We start from the raw sequence: 20,305 nt of genomic DNA, 5'->3' as shown, positions 1-20,305 counted from the left end.
GATTTGTGTTATGCGCTATGTGCGCGCTTGAATCACAAATCTGCGCTTCTCCACGTGCTAATCAGAGATCGGAACAGAATAGTAGTTTGAGTGCAACGCTAGCGGACGTCACGTGTTACAATGTCTGTTAAGCATTGCGTGAATTTACGCGTTGCTTGCAATTCATGTCAGACGCTATATGCGCTCTTGAATCACAATTCTGCGCTCATCCCACGTACAAATCTGAGATCAGGATACAATTGTAGTTTGAGTGGAACGCTAGCGCACGTCACGTTTTACAATCTCTGTTAGGCGTTGTGTGATTACACCTGTTGCGATTTGTGTTATGCGCTATGTGCGCGCTTGAATCACAAATCTGCGCTTCTCCACGTGCTAATCAGAGATCGGAACAGAATAGTAGTTTGAGTGCAACGCTAGCGGACGTCACGTGTTACAATGTCTGTTAAGCATTGCGTGAATTTACGCGTTGCTTGCAATTCATGTCAGACGCTATATGCGCTCTTGAATCACAATTCTGCGCTTATCCCACGTACAAATCTGAGATCAGGATACAATTGTAGTTTGAGTGGAACGCTAGCGCACGTCACGTTTTACAATCTCTGTTAGGCGTTGTGTGAATACACCTGTTGCGATTTGTGTTATGCGCTATGTGCGCGCTTGAATCACAAATCTGCGCTTCTCCACGTGCTAATCAGAGATCGGAACAGAATAGTAGTTTGAGTGCAACGCTAGCGGACGTCACGTGTTACAATGTCTGTTAAGCATTGCGTGAATTTACGCGTTGCTTGCAATTCATGTCAGACGCTATATGCGCTCTTGAATCACAATTCTGCGCTTATCCCACGTACAAATCTGAGATCAGGATACAATTGTAGTTTGAGTGGAACGCTAGCGCACGTGACGTTTTACAATCTCTGTTAGGCGTTGTGTGATTACACCTGTTGCGATTTGTGTTATGCGCTATGTGCGCGCTTGAATCACAAATCTGCGCTTCTCCACGTGCTAATCAGAGATCGGAACAGAATAGTAGTTTGAGTGCAACGCTAGCGGACGTCACGTGTTACAATGTCTGTTAAGCATTGCGTGAATTCACGCGTTGCTTGCAATTCATGTCAGACACTATATGCGCTCTTGAATCACAATTCTGCGCTTATCCCACGTACAAATCTGAGATCAGGATACAATTGTAGTTTGAGTGGAACGCTAGCGCACGTCACGTTTTACAATCTCTGTTAGGCGTTGTGTGATTACACCTGTTGCGATTTGTGTTATGCGCTATGTGCGCGCTTGAATCACAAATCTGCGCTTCTCCACGTGCTAATCAGAGATCGGAACAGAATAGTAGTTTGAGTGCAACGCTAGCGGACGTCACGTGTTACAATGTCTGTTAAGCATTGCGTGAATTTACGCGTTGCTTGCAATTCATGTCAGACGCTATATGCGCTCTTGAATCACAATTCTGCGCTCATCCCACGTACAAATCTGAGATCAGGATACAATTGTAGTTTGAGTGGAACGCTAGCGCACGTCACGTTTTACAATCTCTGTTAGGCGTTGTGTGATTACACCTGTTGCGATTTGTGTTATGCGCTATGTGCGCGCTTGAATCACAAATCTGCGCTTCTCCACGTGCTAATCAGAGATCGGAACAGAATAGTAGTTTGAGTGCAACGCTAGCGGACGTCACGTGTTACAATGTCTGTTAAGCATTGCGTGAATTTACGCGTTGCTTGCAATTCATGTCAGACGCTATATGCGCTCTTGAATCACAATTCTGCGCTTATCCCACGTACAAATCTGAGATCAGGATACAATTGTAGTTTGAGTGGAACGCTAGCGCACGTCACGTTTTACAATCTCTGTTAGGCGTTGTGTGAATACACCTGTTGCGATTTGTGTTATGCGCTATGTGCGCGCTTGAATCACAAATCTGCGCTTCTCCACGTGCTAATCAGAGATCGGAACAGAATAGTAGTTTGAGTGCAACGCTAGCGGACGTCACGTGTTACAATGTCTGTTAAGCATTGCGTGAATTTACGCGTTGCTTGCAATTCATGTCAGACGCTATATGCGCTCTTGAATCACAATTCTGCGCTTATCCCACGTACAAATCTGAGATCAGGATACAATTGTAGTTTGAGTGGAACGCTAGCGCACGTCACGTTTTACAATCTCTGTTAGGCGTTGTGTGAATACACCTGTTGCGATTTGTGTTATGCGCTATGTGCGCGCTTGAATCACAAATCTGCGTTTCTCCACGTGCTAATCAGAGATCGGAACAGAATAGTAGTTTGAGTGCAACGCTAGCGTACGTCACGTGTTACAATGTCTGTTAAGCATTGCGTGAATTCACGCGTTGCTTGCAATTCATGTCAGACGCTATATGCGCTCTTGAATCACAATTCTGCGCTTATCCCACGTACAAATCTGAGATCAGGATACAATTGTAGTTTGAATGGAACGCTAGCGCACGTCACGTTTTACAATCTCTGTTAGGCGTTGTGTGATTACACCTGTTGCGATTTGTGTTATGCGCTATGTGCGCGCTTGAATCACAAATCTGCGCTTCTCCACGTGCTAATCAGAGATCGGAACAGAATAGTAGTTTGAGTGCAACGCTAGCGGACGTCACGTGTTACAATGTCTGTTAAGCATTGCGTGAATTTACGCGTTGCTTGCAATTCATGTCAGACGCTATATGCGCTCTTGAATCACAATTCTGCGCTCATCCCACGTACAAATCTGAGATCAGGATACAATTGTAGTTTGAGTGGAACGCTAGCGCACGTCACGTTTTACAATCTCTGTTAGGCGTTGTGTGATTACACCTGTTGCGATTTGTGTTATGCGCTATGTGCGCGCTTGAATCACAAATCTGCGCTTCTCCACGTGCTAATCAGAGATCGGAACAGAATAGTAGTTTGAGTGCAACGCTAGCGGACGTCACGTGTTACAATGTCTGTTAAGCATTGCGTGAATTTACGCGTTGCTTGCAATTCATGTCAGACGCTATATGCGCTCTTGAATCACAATTCTGCGCTTATCCCACGTACAAATCTGAGATCAGGATACAATTGTAGTTTGAGTGGAACGCTAGCGCACGTCACGTTTTACAATCTCTGTTAGGCGTTGTGTGAATACACCTGTTGCGATTTGTGTTATGCGCTATGTGCGCGCTTGAATCACAAATCTGCGCTTCTCCACGTGCTAATCAGAGATCGGAACAGAATAGTAGTTTGAGTGCAACGCTAGCGGACGTCACGTGTTACAATGTCTGTTAAGCATTGCGTGAATTTACGCGTTGCTTGCAATTCATGTCAGACGCTATATGCGCTCTTGAATCACAATTCTGCGCTTATCCCACGTACAAATCTGAGATCAGGATACAATTGTAGTTTGAGTGGAACGCTAGCGCACGTCACGTTTTACAATCTCTGTTAGGCGTTGTGTGAATACACCTGTTGCGATTTGTGTTATGCGCTATGTGCGCGCTTGAATCACAAATCTGCGTTTCTCCACGTGCTAATCAGAGATCGGAACAGAATAGTAGTTTGAGTGCAACGCTAGCGTACGTCACCATTTACAATGTCTGTTAAGCATTGTGTGAATTCACGCGTTGCTTGCAATTCATGTCAGACGCTATATGCGCTCTTGAATCACAATTCTGCGCTTATCCCACGTACAAATCTGAGATCAGGACACAATAGTAGTTTGAGTGGAACGCTAGCGCACGTCACGTTTTACAATCTCTGTTAGGCGTTGTGTGAATACACCTGTTGCGATTTGTTTTATGCGCTATGTACGCGCTTGAATCACAAATCTGCGCTTCTCCACGTGCTAATCAGAGATCGGAACAGAATAGTAGTTTGAGTGCAACGCTAGCGGACGTACTCACGTGTTACAATGTCTGTTAAGCATTGTGTGAATTCACACGTTGCTTGCAATTCATGTCAGACGCTATATGCGCTCTTGAATCACAATTCTGCGCTTATCCCACGTACAAATCTGAGATCAGGATACAATTGTAGTTTGAGTGGAACGCTAGCGCACGTCACGTTTTACAATCTCTCTTAGGCGTTGTGTGAATACACCTGTTGCGATTTGTGTTATGCGCTATGTGCGCGCTTGAATCACAAATCTGCGCTTCTCCACGTGCTAATCAGAGATCGAAACACAATTGTAGTTTGAGTGCAACGCTAGCGGACGTCACGTGTTACAATGTCTGTTAAGCATTGTGTGAATTTACGCGTTGCTTGCAATTCATGTCAGACGCTATATGCGCTCTTGAATCACAATTCTGCGCTTATCCCACGTACAAATCTGAGATCAGTATACAATTGTAGTTTGAGTGGAACGCTAGCGCACGTCACGTTTTACAATCTCTGTTAGGCGTTGTGTGAATACACCTGTTGCGATTTGTGTTATGCGCTATGTGCGCGCTTGAATCACAAATCTGCGCTTCTCCACGTGCTAATCAGAGATCGAAACACAATTGTAGTTTGAGTGCAACGCTAGCGGACGTCACGTGTTACAATGTCTGTTAAGCATTGCGTGAATTTACGCGTTGCTTGCAATTCATGTCAGACGCTATATGCGCTCTTGAATCACAATTCTGCGCTTATCCCACGTACAAATCTGAGATCAGGATACAATTGTAGTTTGAGTGGAACGCTAGCGCACGTCACGTTTTACAATCTCTGTTAGGCGTTGTGTGAATACACCTGTCGCGATTTGTGTTATGCGCTATGTGCGCGCTTGAATCACAAATCTGCGCTTCTCCACGTGCTAATCAGAGATCGAAACACAATTGTAGTTTGAGTGCAACGCTAGCGGACGTCACCTGTTACAATGTCTGTTAAGCATTGTGTGAATTTACGCGTTGCTTGCAATTCATGTCAGACGCTATATGCGCTCTTGAATCACAATTCTGCGCTTATCCCACGTACAAACCTGAGATCAGGATACAATTGTAGTTTGAGTGGAACGCTAGCGCACGTCACGTTTTACAATCTCTGTTAGGCGTTGTGTGAATACACCTGTTGCGATTTGTGTTATGCGCTATGTGCGCGCTTGAATCACAAATCTGCGCTTCTCCACGTGCTAATCAGAGATCGAAACACAATTGTAGTTTGAGTGCAACGCTAGCGGACGTCACGTGTTACAATGTCTGTTAAGCATTGCGTGAATTTACGCGTTGCTTGCAATTCATGTCAGACGCTATATGCGCTCTTGAATCACAATTCTGCGCTTATCCCACGTACAAATCTGAGATCAGGATACAATTGTAGTTTGAGTGGAACGCTAGCGCACGTCACGTTTTACAATCTCTGTTAGGCGTTGTGTGAATACACCTGTTGCGATTTGTGTTATGCGCTATGTGCGCGCTTGAATCACAAATCTGCGCTTTTCCACGTGCTAATCAGAGATCGAAACACAATTGTAGTTTGAGTGCAACGCTAGCGGACGTCACGTGTTACAATGTCTGTTAAGCATTGCGTGAATTTACGCGTTGCTTGCAATTCATGTCAGACGCTATATGCGCTCTTGAATCACAATTCAGCGCTTATCCCACGTACAAATCTGAGATCAGGATACAATTGTAGTTTGAGTGGAACGCTAGCGCACGTCACGTTTTACAATCTCTGTTAGGCGTTGTGTGAATACACCTGTTGCGATTTGTGTTATGCGCTATGTGCGCGCTTGAATCACAAATCTGCGCTTCTCCACGTGCTAATCAGAGATCGGAACAGAATAGTAGTTTGAGTGCAACGCTAGCGGACGTCACGTGTTACAATGTCTGTTAAGCATTGTGTGAATTCACACGTTGCTTGCAATTCATGTCAGACGCTATATGCGCTCTTGAATCACAATTTGCGCTTATCCCACGTACAAATCTGAGATCAGGATACAATTGTAGTTTGAGTGGAACGCTAGCGCACGTCACGTTTTACAATCTCTGTTAGGCGTTGTGTGAATACACCTGTTGCGATTTGTGTTATGCGCTATGTGCGCGCTTGAATCACAAATCTGCGCTTCTCCAGGTGCTAATCAGAGATCGGAACAGAATGGTAGTTTGAGTGCAACGCTAGCGGACGTCACGTGTTACAATGTCTGTTAAGCATTGTGTGAATTCACGCGTTGCTTGCAATTCATGTCAGACGCTATATGCGCTCTTGAATCACAATTCTGCGCTTATCCCACGTACAAATCTGAGATCAGGATACAATTGTAGTTTGAGTGGAACGCTAGCGCACGTCACGTTTTACAATCTCTGTTAGGCGTTGTGTGAATACACCTGTTGCGATTTGTGTTATGCGCTATGTGCGCGCTTGAATCACAAATCTGCGCTTCTCCACGTGCTAATCAGAGATCGGAACAGAATAGTAGTTTGAGTGCAACGCTAGCGGACGTCACGTGTTACAATGTCTGTTAAGCATTGCGTGAATTTACGCGTTGCTTGCAATTCATGTCAGACGCTATATGCGCTCTTGAATCACAATTCTGCGCTTATCCCACGTACAAATCTGAGATCAGGATACAATTGTAGTTTGAGTGGAACGCTAGCGCACGTGACGTTTTACAATCTCTGTTAGGCGTTGTGTGATTACACCTGTTGCGATTTGTGTTATGCGCTATGTGCGCGCTTGAATCACAAATCTGCGCTTCTCCACGTGCTAATCAGAGATCGGAACAGAATAGTAGTTTGAGTGCAACGCTAGCGGACGTCACGTGTTACAATGTCTGTTAAGCATTGCGTGAATTCACGCGTTGCTTGCAATTCATGTCAGACACTATATGCGCTCTTGAATCACAATTCTGCGCTTATCCCACGTTCAAATCTGAGATCAGGATACAATTGTAGTTTGAGTGGAACGCTAGCGCACGTCACGTTTTACAATCTCTGTTAGGCGTTGTGTGATTACACCTGTTGCGATTTGTGTTATGCGCTATGTGCGCGCTTGAATCACAAATCTGCGCTTCTCCACGTGCTAATCAGAGATCGGAACAGAATAGTAGTTTGAGTGCAACGCTAGCGGACGTCACGTGTTACAATGTCTGTTAAGCATTGCGTGAATTTACGCGTTGCTTGCAATTCATGTCAGACGCTATATGCGCTCTTGAATCACAATTCTGCGCTCATCCCACGTACAAATCTGAGATCAGGATACAATTGTAGTTTGAGTGGAACGCTAGCGCACGTCACGTTTTACAATCTCTGTTAGGCGTTGTGTGATTACACCTGTTGCGATTTGTGTTATGCGCTATGTGCGCGCTTGAATCACAAATCTGCGCTTCTCCACGTGCTAATCAGAGATCGGAACAGAATAGTAGTTTGAGTGCAACGCTAGCGGACGTCACGTGTTACAATGTCTGTTAAGCATTGCGTGAATTTACGCGTTGCTTGCAATTCATGTCAGACGCTATATGCGCTCTTGAATCACAATTCTGCGCTTATCCCACGTACAAATCTGAGATCAGGATACAATTGTAGTTTGAGTGGAACGCTAGCGCACGTCACGTTTTACAATCTCTGTTAGGCGTTGTGTGAATACACCTGTTGCGATTTGTGTTATGCGCTATGTGCGCGCTTGAATCACAAATCTGCGCTTCTCCACGTGCTAATCAGAGATCGGAACAGAATAGTGTTTGAGTGCAACGCTAGCGGACGTCACGTGTTACAATGTCTGTTAAGCATTGCGTGAATTTACGCGTTGCTTGCAATTCATGTCAGACGCTATATGCGCTCTTGAATCACAATTCTGCGCTTATCCCACGTACAAATCTGAGATCAGGATACAATTGTAGTTTGAGTGGAACGCTAGCGCACGTGACGTTTTACAATCTCTGTTAGGCGTTGTGTGATTACACCTGTTGCGATTTGTGTTATGCGCTATGTGCGCGCTTGAATCACAAATCTGCGCTTCTCCACGTGCTAATCAGAGATCGGAACAGAATAGTAGTTTGAGTGCAACGCTAGCGGACGTCGCGTGTTACAATGTCTGTTAAGCATTGCGTGAATTCACGCGTTGCTTGCAATTCATGTCAGACACTATATGCGCTCTTGAATCACAATTCTGCGCTTATCCCACGTACAAATCTGAGATCAGGATACAATTGTAGTTTGAGTGGAACGCTAGCGCACGTCACGTTTTACAATCTCTGTTAGGCGTTGTGTGATTACACCTGTTGCGATTTGTGTTATGCGCTATGTGCGCGCTTGAATCACAAATCTGCGCTTCTCCACGTGCTAATCAGAGATCGGAACAGAATAGTAGTTTGAGTGCAACGCTAGCGGACGTCACGTGTTACAATGTCTGTTAAGCATTGCGTGAATTTACGCGTTGCTTGCAATTCATGTCAGACGCTATATGCGCTCTTGAATCACAATTCTGCGCTCATCCCACGTACAAATCTGAGATCAGGATACAATTGTAGTTTGAGTGGAACGCTAGCGCACGTCACGTTTTACAATCTCTGTTAGGCGTTGTGTGATTACACCTGTGGCGATTTGTGTTATGCGCTATGTGCGCGCTTGAATCACAAATCTGCGCTTCTCCACGTGCTAATCAGAGATCGGAACAGAATAGTAGTTTGAGTGCAACGCTAGCGGACGTCACGTGTTACAATGTCTGTTAAGCATTGCGTGAATTTACGCGTTGCTTGCAATTCATGTCAGACGCTATATGCGCTCTTGAATCACAATTCTGCGCTTATCCCACGTACAAATCTGAGATCAGGATACAATTGTAGTTTGAGTGGAACGCTAGCGCACGTCACGTTTTACAATCTATGTTAGGCGTTGTGTGAATACACCTGTTGCGATTTGTGTTATGCGCTATGTGCGCGCTTGAATCACAAATCTGCGCTTCTCCACGTGCTAATCAGAGATCGGAACAGAATAGTAGTTTGAGTGCAACGCTAGCGGACGTCACGTGTTACAATGTCTGTTAAGCATTGCGTGAATTTACGCGTTGCTTGCAATTCATGTCAGACGCTATATGCGCTCTTGAATCACAATTCTGCGCTTATCCCACGTACAAATCTGAGATCAGGATACAATTGTAGTTTGAGTGGAACGCTAGCGCACGTCACGTTTTACAATCTCTGTTAGGCGTTGTGTGAATACACCTGTTGCGATTTGTGTTATGCGCTATGTGCGCGCTTGAATCACAAATCTGCGTTTCTCCACGTGCTAATCAGAGATCGGAACAGAATAGTAGTTTGAGTGCAACGCTAGCGTACGTCACGTGTTACAATGTCTGTTAAGCATTGCGTGAATTCACGCGTTGCTTGCAATTCATGTCAGACGCTATATGCGCTCTTGAATCACAATTCTGCGCTTATCCCACGTACAAATCTGAGATCAGGATACAATTGTAGTTTGAGTGGAACGCTAGCGCACGTCACGTTTTACAATCTCTGTTAGGCGTTGTGTGATTACACCTGTTGCGATTTGTGTTATGCGCTATGTGCGCGCTTGAATCACAAATCTGCGCTTCTCCACGTGCTAATCAGAGATCGGAACAGAATAGTAGTTTGAGTGCAACGCTAGCGGACGTCACGTGTTACAATGTCTGTTAAGCATTGCGTGAATTTACGCGTTGCTTGCAATTCATGTCAGACGCTATATGCGCTCTTGAATCACAATTCTGCGCTCATCCCACGTACAAATCTGAGATCAGGATACAATTGTAGTTTGAGTGGAACGCTAGCGCACGTCACGTTTTACAATCTCTGTTAGGCGTTGTGTGATTACACCTGTTGCGATTTGTGTTATGCGCTATGTGCGCGCTTGAATCACAAATCTGCGCTTCTCCACGTGCTAATCAGAGATCGGAACAGAATAGTAGTTTGAGTGCAACGCTAGCGGACGTCACGTGTTACAATGTCTGTTAAGCATTGCGTGAATTTACGCGTTGCTTGCAATTCATGTCAGACGCTATATGCGCTCTTGAATCACAATTCTGCGCTTATCCCACGTACAAATCTGAGATCAGGATACAATTGTAGTTTGAGTGGAACGCTAGCGCACGTCACGTTTTACAATCTCTGTTAGGCGTTGTGTGAATACACCTGTTGCGATTTGTGTTATGCGCTATGTGCGCGCTTGAATCACAAATCTGCGCTTCTCCACGTGCTAATCAGAGATCGGAACAGAATAGTAGTTTGAGTGCAACGCTAGCGGACGTCACGTGTTACAATGTCTGTTAAGCATTGCGTGAATTTACGCGTTGCTTGCAATTCATGTCAGACGCTATATGCGCTCTTGAATCACAATTCTGCGCTTATCCCACGTACAAATCTGAGATCAGGATACAATTGTAGTTTGAGTGGAACGCTAGCGCACGTCACGTTTTACAATCTCTGTTAGGCGTTGTGTGAATACACCTGTTGCGATTTGTGTTATGCGCTATGTGCGCGCTTGAATCACAAATCTGCGTTTCTCCACGTGCTAATCAGAGATCGGAACAGAATAGTAGTTTGAGTGCAACGCTAGCGTACGTCACCATTTACAATGTCTGTTAAGCATTGTGTGAATTCACGCGTTGCTTGCAATTCATGTCAGACGCTATATGCGCTCTTGAATCACAATTCTGCGCTTATCCCACGTACAAATCTGAGATCAGGACACAATAGTAGTTTGAGTGGAACGCTAGCGCACGTCACGTTTTACAATCTCTGTTAGGCGTTGTGTGAATACACCTGTTGCGATTTGTTTTATGCGCTATGTACGCGCTTGAATCACAAATCTGCGCTTCTCCACGTGCTAATCAGAGATCGGAACAGAATAGTAGTTTGAGTGCAACGCTAGCGGACGTACTCACGTGTTACAATGTCTGTTAAGCATTGTGTGAATTCACACGTTGCTTGCAATTCATGTCAGACGCTATATGCGCTCTTGAATCACAATTCTGCGCTTATCCCACGTACAAATCTGAGATCAGGATACAATTGTAGTTTGAGTGGAACGCTAGCGCACGTCACGTTTTACAATCTCTCTTAGGCGTTGTGTGAATACACCTGTTGCGATTTGTGTTATGCGCTATGTGCGCGCTTGAATCACAAATCTGCGCTTCTCCACGTGCTAATCAGAGATCGAAACACAATTGTAGTTTGAGTGCAACGCTAGCGGACGTCACGTGTTACAATGTCTGTTAAGCATTGTGTGAATTTACGCGTTGCTTGCAATTCATGTCAGACGCTATATGCGCTCTTGAATCACAATTCTGCGCTTATCCCACGTACAAATCTGAGATCAGTATACAATTGTAGTTTGAGTGGAACGCTAGCGCACGTCACGTTTTACAATCTCTGTTAGGCGTTGTGTGAATACACCTGTTGCGATTTGTGTTATGCGCTATGTGCGCGCTTGAATCACAAATCTGCGCTTCTCCACGTGCTAATCAGAGATCGAAACACAATTGTAGTTTGAGTGCAACGCTAGCGGACGTCACGTGTTACAATGTCTGTTAAGCATTGCGTGAATTTACGCGTTGCTTGCAATTCATGTCAGACGCTATATGCGCTCTTGAATCACAATTCTGCGCTTATCCCACGTACAAATCTGAGATCAGGATACAATTGTAGTTTGAGTGGAACGCTAGCGCACGTCACGTTTTACAATCTCTGTTAGGCGTTGTGTGAATACACCTGTTGCGATTTGTGTTATGCGCTATGTGCGCGCTTGAATCACAAATCTGCGCTTCTCCACGTGCTAATCAGAGATCGAAACACAATTGTAGTTTGAGTGCAACGCTAGCGGACGTCACCTGTTACAATGTCTGTTAAGCATTGTGTGAATTTACGCGTTGCTTGCAATTCATGTCAGACGCTATATGCGCTCTTGAATCACAATTCTGCGCTTATCCCACGTACAAACCTGAGATCAGGATACAATTGTAGTTTGAGTGGAACGCTAGCGCACGTCACGTTTTACAATCTCTGTTAGGCGTTGTGTGAATACACCTGTTGCGATTTGTGTTATGCGCTATGTGCGCGCTTGAATCACAAATCTGCGCTTCTCCACGTGCTAATCAGAGATCGAAACACAATTGTAGTTTGAGTGCAACGCTAGCGGACGTCACGTGTTACAATGTCTGTTAAGCATTGCGTGAATTTACGCGTTGCTTGCAATTCATGTCAGACGCTATATGCGCTCTTGAATCACAATTCTGCGCTTATCCCACGTACAAATCTGAGATCAGGATACAATTGTAGTTTGAGTGGAACGCTAGCGCACGTCACGTTTTACAATCTCTGTTAGGCGTTGTGTGAATACACCTGTTGCGATTAGTGTTATGCGCTATGTGCGCGCTTGAATCACAAATCTGCGCTTCTCCACGTGCTAATCAGAGATCGGAGCAGAATAGTAGTTTGAGTGCAACGCTAGCGGACGTCACGTGTTACAATGTCTGTTAAGCATTGTGTGAATTCACGCGTTGCTTGCAATTCATGTCAGACGCTATATGCGCTCTTGAATCACAATTCTGCGCTTATCCCACGTACAAATCTGAGATCAGGATACAATTGTAGTTTGAGTGGAACGCTAGCGCACGTCACGTTTTACAATCTCTGTTAGGCGTTGTGTGAATACACCTGTTGCGATTTGTGTTATGCGCTATGTGCGCGCTTGAATCACAAATCTGCGCTTCTCCACGTGCTAATCAGAGATCGGAACAGAATAGTAGTTTGAGTGCAACGCTAGCGGACGTCACGTGTTACAATGTCTGTTAAGCATTGTGTGAATTCACACGTTGCTTGCAATTCATGTCAGACGCTATATGCGCTCTTGAATCACAATTCTGCGCTTATCCCACGTACAAATCTGAGATCAGGATACAATTGTAGTTTGAGTGGAACGCTAGCGCACGTCACGTTTTACAATCTCTGTTAGGCGTTGTGTGAATAAATAAATTGGTTCACAGGAAGGGAAAGGCGCAGTAACTGTCACACTTGCTCTGTGGACACCCGAACCGCGCCGTAAGGGAAGGGAGGGAGGTGGGAATGAAAGTGGACAGAGAGAAAGAGGAGCCGTAGTGGAGGGCTACGGAGTAATTTCGACCACCTGGGGATCTTTAACGTGCGCTGACATCGCACAGCACACGACGCCTCTTCGTTTCGCCTCCATCGAAACGCAGCCGCCGTGGTCGGGTTCGAACCCGGGAACTCCGGCACAGTAGTCGGGCGTCTTACCACTGCACCACCCCGGCGGGGCCGTTGTGTGAATACACCTGTTGCGATTTGTGTTATGCGCTATGTGCGCGCTTGAATCACAAATCTGCGCTTCTCCACGTGCTAATCAGAGATCGGAACAGAATAGTAGTTTGAGTGCAACGCTAGCGGACGTCACGTGTTACAATGTCTGTTAAGCATTGTGTGAATTCACACGTTGCTTGCAATTCATGTCAGACGCTATATGCGCTCTTGAATCACAATTCTGCGCTTATCCCACGTACAAATCTGAGATCAGGATACAATTGTAGTTTGAGTGGAACGCTAGCGCACGTCACGTTTTACAATCTCTGTTAGGCGTTGTGTGAATACACCTGTTGCGATTTGTGTTATGCGCTATGTGCGCGCTTGAATCACAAATCTGCGCTTCTCCACGTGCTAATCAGAGATCGAAACACAATTGTAGTTTGAGTGCAACGCTAGCGGACGTCACCTGTTACAATGTCTGTTAAGCATTGTGTGAATTTACGCGTTGCTTGCAATTCATGTCAGACGCTATATGCGCTCTTGAATCAAAATTCTGCGCTTATCCCACGTACAAATCTGAGATCAGGATACAATTGTAGTTTGAGTGGAAAGCTAGCGCACGTCACGTTTTACAATCTCTGTTAGGCGTCGTGTGAATACACCTGTTGCTATTTGTGTTATGCGCTATGTGCGCGCTTGAATCACAAATCTGCGCTTCTCCACGTGCTAATCAGAGATCGGAACAGAATAGTAGTTTGAGTGCAACGCTAGCGGACGCCACGTGTTACAATGTCTGTTAAGCATTGTGTGAATTCACACGTTGCTTGCAATTCATGTCAGACGCTGTATGCGCTCTTGAATCACAATTCTGCGCTTATCCCACGTACAAATCTGAGATCAGGATACAATTGTAGTTTGAGTGGAACGCTAGCGCACGTCACGTTTTGCAATCTCTGTTAGGCGTTGTGTGAATACACCTGTTGCGATTTGTGTTATGCGCTATGTGCGCGCTTGAATCACAAATCTGCGCTTCTCCACGTGCTAATCAGAGATCGAAACACAATTGTAGTTTTAGTGCAACGCTAGCGGACGTCACGTGTTACAATGTCTGTTAAGCATTGCGTGAATTTACGCGTTGCTTGCAATTCATGTCAGACGCTATATGCGCTCTTGAATCACAATTCTGCGCTTATCCCACGTACAAATCTGAGATCAGGATACAATTGTAGTTTGAGTGGAACGCTAGCGCACGTCACGTTTTACAATCTTTGTTAGGCGTTGTGTGAATACACCTGTTGCGATTTGTGTTATGCGCTATGTGCGCGCTTGAATCACAAATCTGCGCTTCTCCACGTGCTAATCAGAGATCGAAACACAATTGTAGTTTGAGTGCAACGCTAGCGGACGTCACGTGTTACAATGTCTGTTAAGCATTGCGTGAATTTACGCGTTGCTTGCAATTCATGTCAGACGCTATATGCGCTCTTGAATCACAATTCTGCGCTTATCCCACGTACAAATCTGAGATCAGGATACAATTGTAGTTTGAGTGGAACGCTAGCGCACGTCACGTTTTACAATCTCTGTTAGGCGTTGTGTGAATACACCTGTTGCGATTTGTGTTATGCGCTATGTGCGCGCTTGAATCACAAATCTGCGCTTCTCCACGTGCTAATCAGAGATCGAAACACAACTGTAGTTTGAGTGGTACGCTAGCGGACGTCACGTGTTACAATGTCTGTTAAGCATTGCGTGAATTTACGCGTTGCTTGCAATTCATGTGAGACGCTATATGCGCTCTTGAATCACAATTCTGCGCTTATCCCACGTACAAATCTGAGATCAGGATACAATTGTAGTTTGAGTGGAACGCTAGCGCACGTCACGTTTTACAATCTCTGTTAGGCGTTGTGTGAATACACCTGTTGCGATTTGTGTTATGCGCTATGTGCGCGCTTGAATCACAAATCTGCGCTTCTCCACGTGCTAATCAGAGATCGAAACACAATTGTAGTTTGAGTGCAACGCTAGCGGACGTCACGTGTTACAATGTCTGTTAAGCATTGCGTGAATTTACGCGTTGCTTGCAATTCATGTCAGACGCTATATGCGCTCTTGAATCACAATTCTGCGCTTATCCCACGTACAAATCTGAGATCAGGATACAATTGTAGTTTGAGTGGAACGCTAGCGCACGTCACGTTTTACAATCTCTGTTAGGCGTTGTGTGAATACACCTGTTGCGATTTGTGTTATGCGCTATGTGCGCGCTTGAATCACAAATCTGCGCTTTTCCACGTGCTAATCAGAGATCGAAACACAATTGTAGTTTGAGTGCAACGCTAGCGGACGTCACGTGTTACAATGTCTGTTAAGCATTGCGTGAATTTACGCGTTGCTTGCAATTCATGTCAGACGCTATATGCGCTCTTGAATCACAATTCTGCGCTTATCCCACGTACAAATCTGAGATCAGGATACAATTGTAGTTTGAGTGGAACGCTAGCGCACGTCACGTTTTACAATCTCTGTTAGGCGTTGTGTGAATACACCTGTTGCGATTTGTGTTATGCGCTATGTGCGCGCTTGAATCACAAATCTGCGCTTCTCCACGTGCTAATCAGAGATCGGAACAGAATAGTAGTTTGAGTGCAACGCTAGCGGACGTCACGTGTTACAATGTCTGTTAAGCATTGTGTGAATTCACACGTTGCTTGCAATTCATGTCAGACGCTATATGCGCTCTTGAATCACAATTTGCGCTTATCCCACGTACAAATCTGAGATCAGGATACAATTGTAGTTTGAGTGCAACGCTAGCGGACGTCACGTGTTACAATGTCTGTTAAGCATTGCGTGAATTTACGCGTTGCTTGCAATTCATGTGAGACGCTATATGCGCTCTTGAATCACAATTCTGCGCTTATCCCACGTACAAATCTGAGATCAGGATACAATTGTAGTTTGAGTGGAACGCTAGCGCACGTCACGTTTTACAATCTCTGTTAGGCGTTGTGTGAATACACCTGTTGCGATTTGTGTTATGCGCTATGTGCGCGCTTGAATCACAAATCTGCGCTTCTCCACGTGCTAATCAGAGATCGAAACACAATTGTAGTTTGAGTGCAACGCTAGCGGACGTCACGTGTTACAATGTCTGTTAAGCATTGCGTGAATTTACGCGTTGCTTGCAATTCATGTCAGACGCTATATGCGCTCTTGAATCACAATTCTGCGCTTATCCCACGTACAAATCTGAGATCAGGATACAATTGTAGTTTGAGTGGAACGCTAGCGCACGTCACGTTTTACAATCTCTGTTAGGCGTTGTGTGAATACACCTGTTGCGATTTGTGTTATGCGCTATGTGCGCGCTTGAATCACAAATCTGCGCTTTTCCACGTGCTAATCAGAGATCGAAACACAATTGTAGTTTGAGTGCAACGCTAGCGGACGTCACGTGTTACAATGTCTGTTAAGCATTGCGTGAATTTACGCGTTGCTTGCAATTCATGTCAGACGCTATATGCGCTCTTGAATCACAATTCTGCGCTTATCCCACGTACAAATCTGAGATCAGGATACAATTGTAGTTTGAGTGGAACGCTAGCGCACGTCACGTTTTACAATCTCTGTTAGGCGTTGTGTGAATACACCTGTTGCGATTTGTGTTATGCGCTATGTGCGCGCTTGAATCACAAATCTGCGCTTCTCCACGTGCTAATCAGAGATCGGAACAGAATAGTAGTTTGAGTGCAACGCTAGCGGACGTCACGTGTTACAATGTCTGTTAAGCATTGTGTGAATTCACACGTTGCTTGCAATTCATGTCAGACGCTATATGCGCTCTTGAATCACAATTTGCGCTTATCCCACGTACAAATCTGAGATCAGGATACAATTGTAGTTTGAGTGGAACGCTAGCGCACGTCACGTTTTACAATCTCTGTTAGGCGTTGTGTGAATACACCTGTTGCGATTTGTGTTATGCGCTATGTGCGCGCTTGAATCACAAATCTGCGCTTCTCCAGGTGCTAATCAGAGATCGGAACAGAATGGTAGTTTGAGTGCAACGCTAGCGGACGTCACGTGTTACAATGTCTGTTAAGCATTGTGTGAATTCACGCGTTGCTTGCAATTCATGTCAGACGCTATATGCGCTCTTGAATCACAATTCTGCGCTTATCCCACGTACAAATCTGAGATCAGGATACAATTGTAGTTTGAGTGGAACGCTAGCGCACGTCACGTTTTACAATCTCTGTTAGGCGTTGTGTGAATACACCTGTTGCGATTTGTGTTATGCGCTATGTGCGCGCTTGAATCACAAATCTGCGCTTCTCCACGTGCTAATCAGAGATCGGAGCAGAATAGTAGTTTGAGTGCAACGCTAGCGGACGTCACGTGTTACAATGTCTGTTAAGCATTGTGTGAATTCACGCGTTGCTTGCAATTCATGTCAGACGCTATATGCGCTCTTGAATCACAATTCTGCGCTTATCCCACGTACAAATCTGAGATCAGGATACAATTGTAGTTTGAGTGGAACGCTAGCGCACGTCACGTTTTACAATCTCTGTTAGGCGTTGTGTGAATACACCTGTTGCGATTTGTGTTATGCGCTATGTGCGCGCTTGAATCACAAATCTGCGCTTCTCCACGTGCTAATCAGAGATCGGAACAGAATAGTAGTTTGAGTGCAACGCTAGCGGACGTCACGTGTTACAATGTCTGTTAAGCATTGTGTGAATTCACACGTTGCTTGCAATTCATGTCAGACGCTATATGCGCTCTTGAATCACAATTCTGCGCTTATCCCACGTACAAATCTGAGATCAGGATACAATTGTAGTTTGAGTGGAACGCTAGCGCACGTCACGTTTTACAATCTCTGTTAGGCGTTGTGTGAATAAATAAATTGGTTCACAGGAAGGGAAAGGCGCAGTAACTGTCACACTTGCTCTGTGGACACCCGAACCGCGCCGTAAGGGAAGGGAGGGAGGTGGGAATGAAAGTGGACAGAGAGAAAGAGGAGCCGTAGTGGAGGGCTACGGAGTAATTTCGACCACCTGGGGATCTTTAACGTGCGCTGACATCGCACAGCACACGACGCCTCTTCGTTTCGCCTCCATCGAAACGCAGCCGCCGTGGTCGGGTTCGAACCCGGGAACTCCGGCACAGTAGTCGGGCGTCTTACCACTGCACCACCCCGGCGGGGCCGTTGTGTGAATACACCTGTTGCGATTTGTGTTATGCGCTATGTGCGCGCTTGAATCCCAAATCTGCGCTTCTCCACGTGCTAATCAGAGATCGGAACAGAATAGTAGTTTGAGTGCAACGCTAGCGGACGTCACGTGTTACAATGTCTGTTAAGCATTGTGTGAATTCACACGTTGCTTGCAATTCATGTCAGACGCTATATGCGCTCTTGAATCACAATTCTGCGCTTATCCCACGTACAAATCTGAGATCAGGATACAATTGTAGTTTGAGTGGAACGCTAGCGCACGTCACGTTTTACAATCTCTGTTAGGCGTTGTGTGAATACACCTGTTGCGATTTGTGTTATGCGCTATGTGCGCGCTTGAATCACAAATCTGCGCTTCTCCACGTGCTAATCAGAGATCGGAACAGAATAGTAGTTTGAGTGCAACGCTAGCGGACGTCACGTGTTACAATGTCTGTTAAGCATTGTGTGAATTCACGCGTTGCTTGCAATTCATGTCAGACGCTATATGCGCTCTTGAATCACAATTCTGCGCTTATCCTATTATAATCATTATAATCCCTTTTCGTCCAAGTGCTGTCTTCCGACAAAACTCGTCATTTCTGACAAAGGGAGTAAAACAGCTTCATGCGGGCTTAAATATCAGTGTTTAGTTCGGAAATAAATACATTTTTATAGTCGCATGATAAAATGACCTCCATTTCTTTCGGAATAGCTTTGTATCCGGCATTTGTTTTGGAAGCAACCCTAATATGTTACTTCACATAAGATTTAGTTACTGCTAAATAATTAGTGATAAAGTAATTTTCAGCCTGTAAAATTGCTTCCCAGAACATGACAGTGCCCATGCGCGGTTTATAACGATGTCTTCGCAGCGAGTAATTCGTAGCTTGCACTTTAACGTTACTGAAAATTAATAGCTGATTATTGTAAATTTTGTCAAGTGTGTAAACGTTCTCTCACATGGTGAAATTTATTGGCATTGCAAAACAAAATAATTAAACTACTAATTTACCATTATATATTAACATCACAGACATCAGAAATCCTTTATACTTTCCTCGGTTTCAGGAAATCATTTAAAGTTAGTGGCGCATGCATTAATACACTATCACATGCTATGACATTGGCCGCAAAAAGCATCTCGGCAAATTCAATCCACTCGGCGCTGTACACGTGAACAATCATCTTTCCTGTGCGGCGAGGTTTCCTGTATAGTGTCGGCGTGATCTCATTTTTGGGGAATACTTGTGCGTGGTTGTCTGGGCCAGAGTTGATGTGCACTCAGTCTAAAGCAACTCGCCATGCAGTGCGCTGCCAATGCTACATTTAACCTGCTTAATCCTCGAGTCAAGTACGATATAATGAACCAGGCTTTCTCGATTCAATCTAAAGTACTGCAGGTATCTGCGTGGGCTTGACACTAAATTCGCCGGTCTCACTCGCATGAGACACGAGCAAACTGTTTAAAAGTCGATACGAAAAACAAAGCTGTCATTAGGCAGGCCCAAGCATTAGGCGCGTGAGCGCGGTACAGGGCAAGAAACGTGCAAAGTAAATCTAGAAGACTGGTGGTTGCGTGCTTTGTTTTCCTAAAATCCGCTCTTCTTCTGCTACATTGGCGAAATCCTTGGATTTGTTTCTGCAATATTGCAGAAATACTGCAGAAGACACGTTTTCATCGCCAGCAAACCCGCCGTAAACTCGGAAGCATACCTTCGCAGCGTGCGTTTCTACGAGCGCAGCCGGCTGCCGATCCACACTACCGTAGTGACGGGGGCGCCACCTCTAGGTCGATCTCGCGGCGAATAGGTTCCACTAAAAATGTGAGCGACAAGTTAAACAAACAATAGCATTAATTAATGTAAAAAAACGTTT

Source organism: Amblyomma maculatum, chromosome 3 (genome assembly GCF_055883805.1).
Source record: "Amblyomma maculatum isolate TAMU_Amacu chromosome 3, ASM5588380v1, whole genome shotgun sequence".
In the NCBI taxonomy this organism is placed as follows: domain Eukaryota; kingdom Metazoa; phylum Arthropoda; class Arachnida; order Ixodida; family Ixodidae; genus Amblyomma; species Amblyomma maculatum.
Note: the sequence above shows the minus strand (reverse complement) of the source record.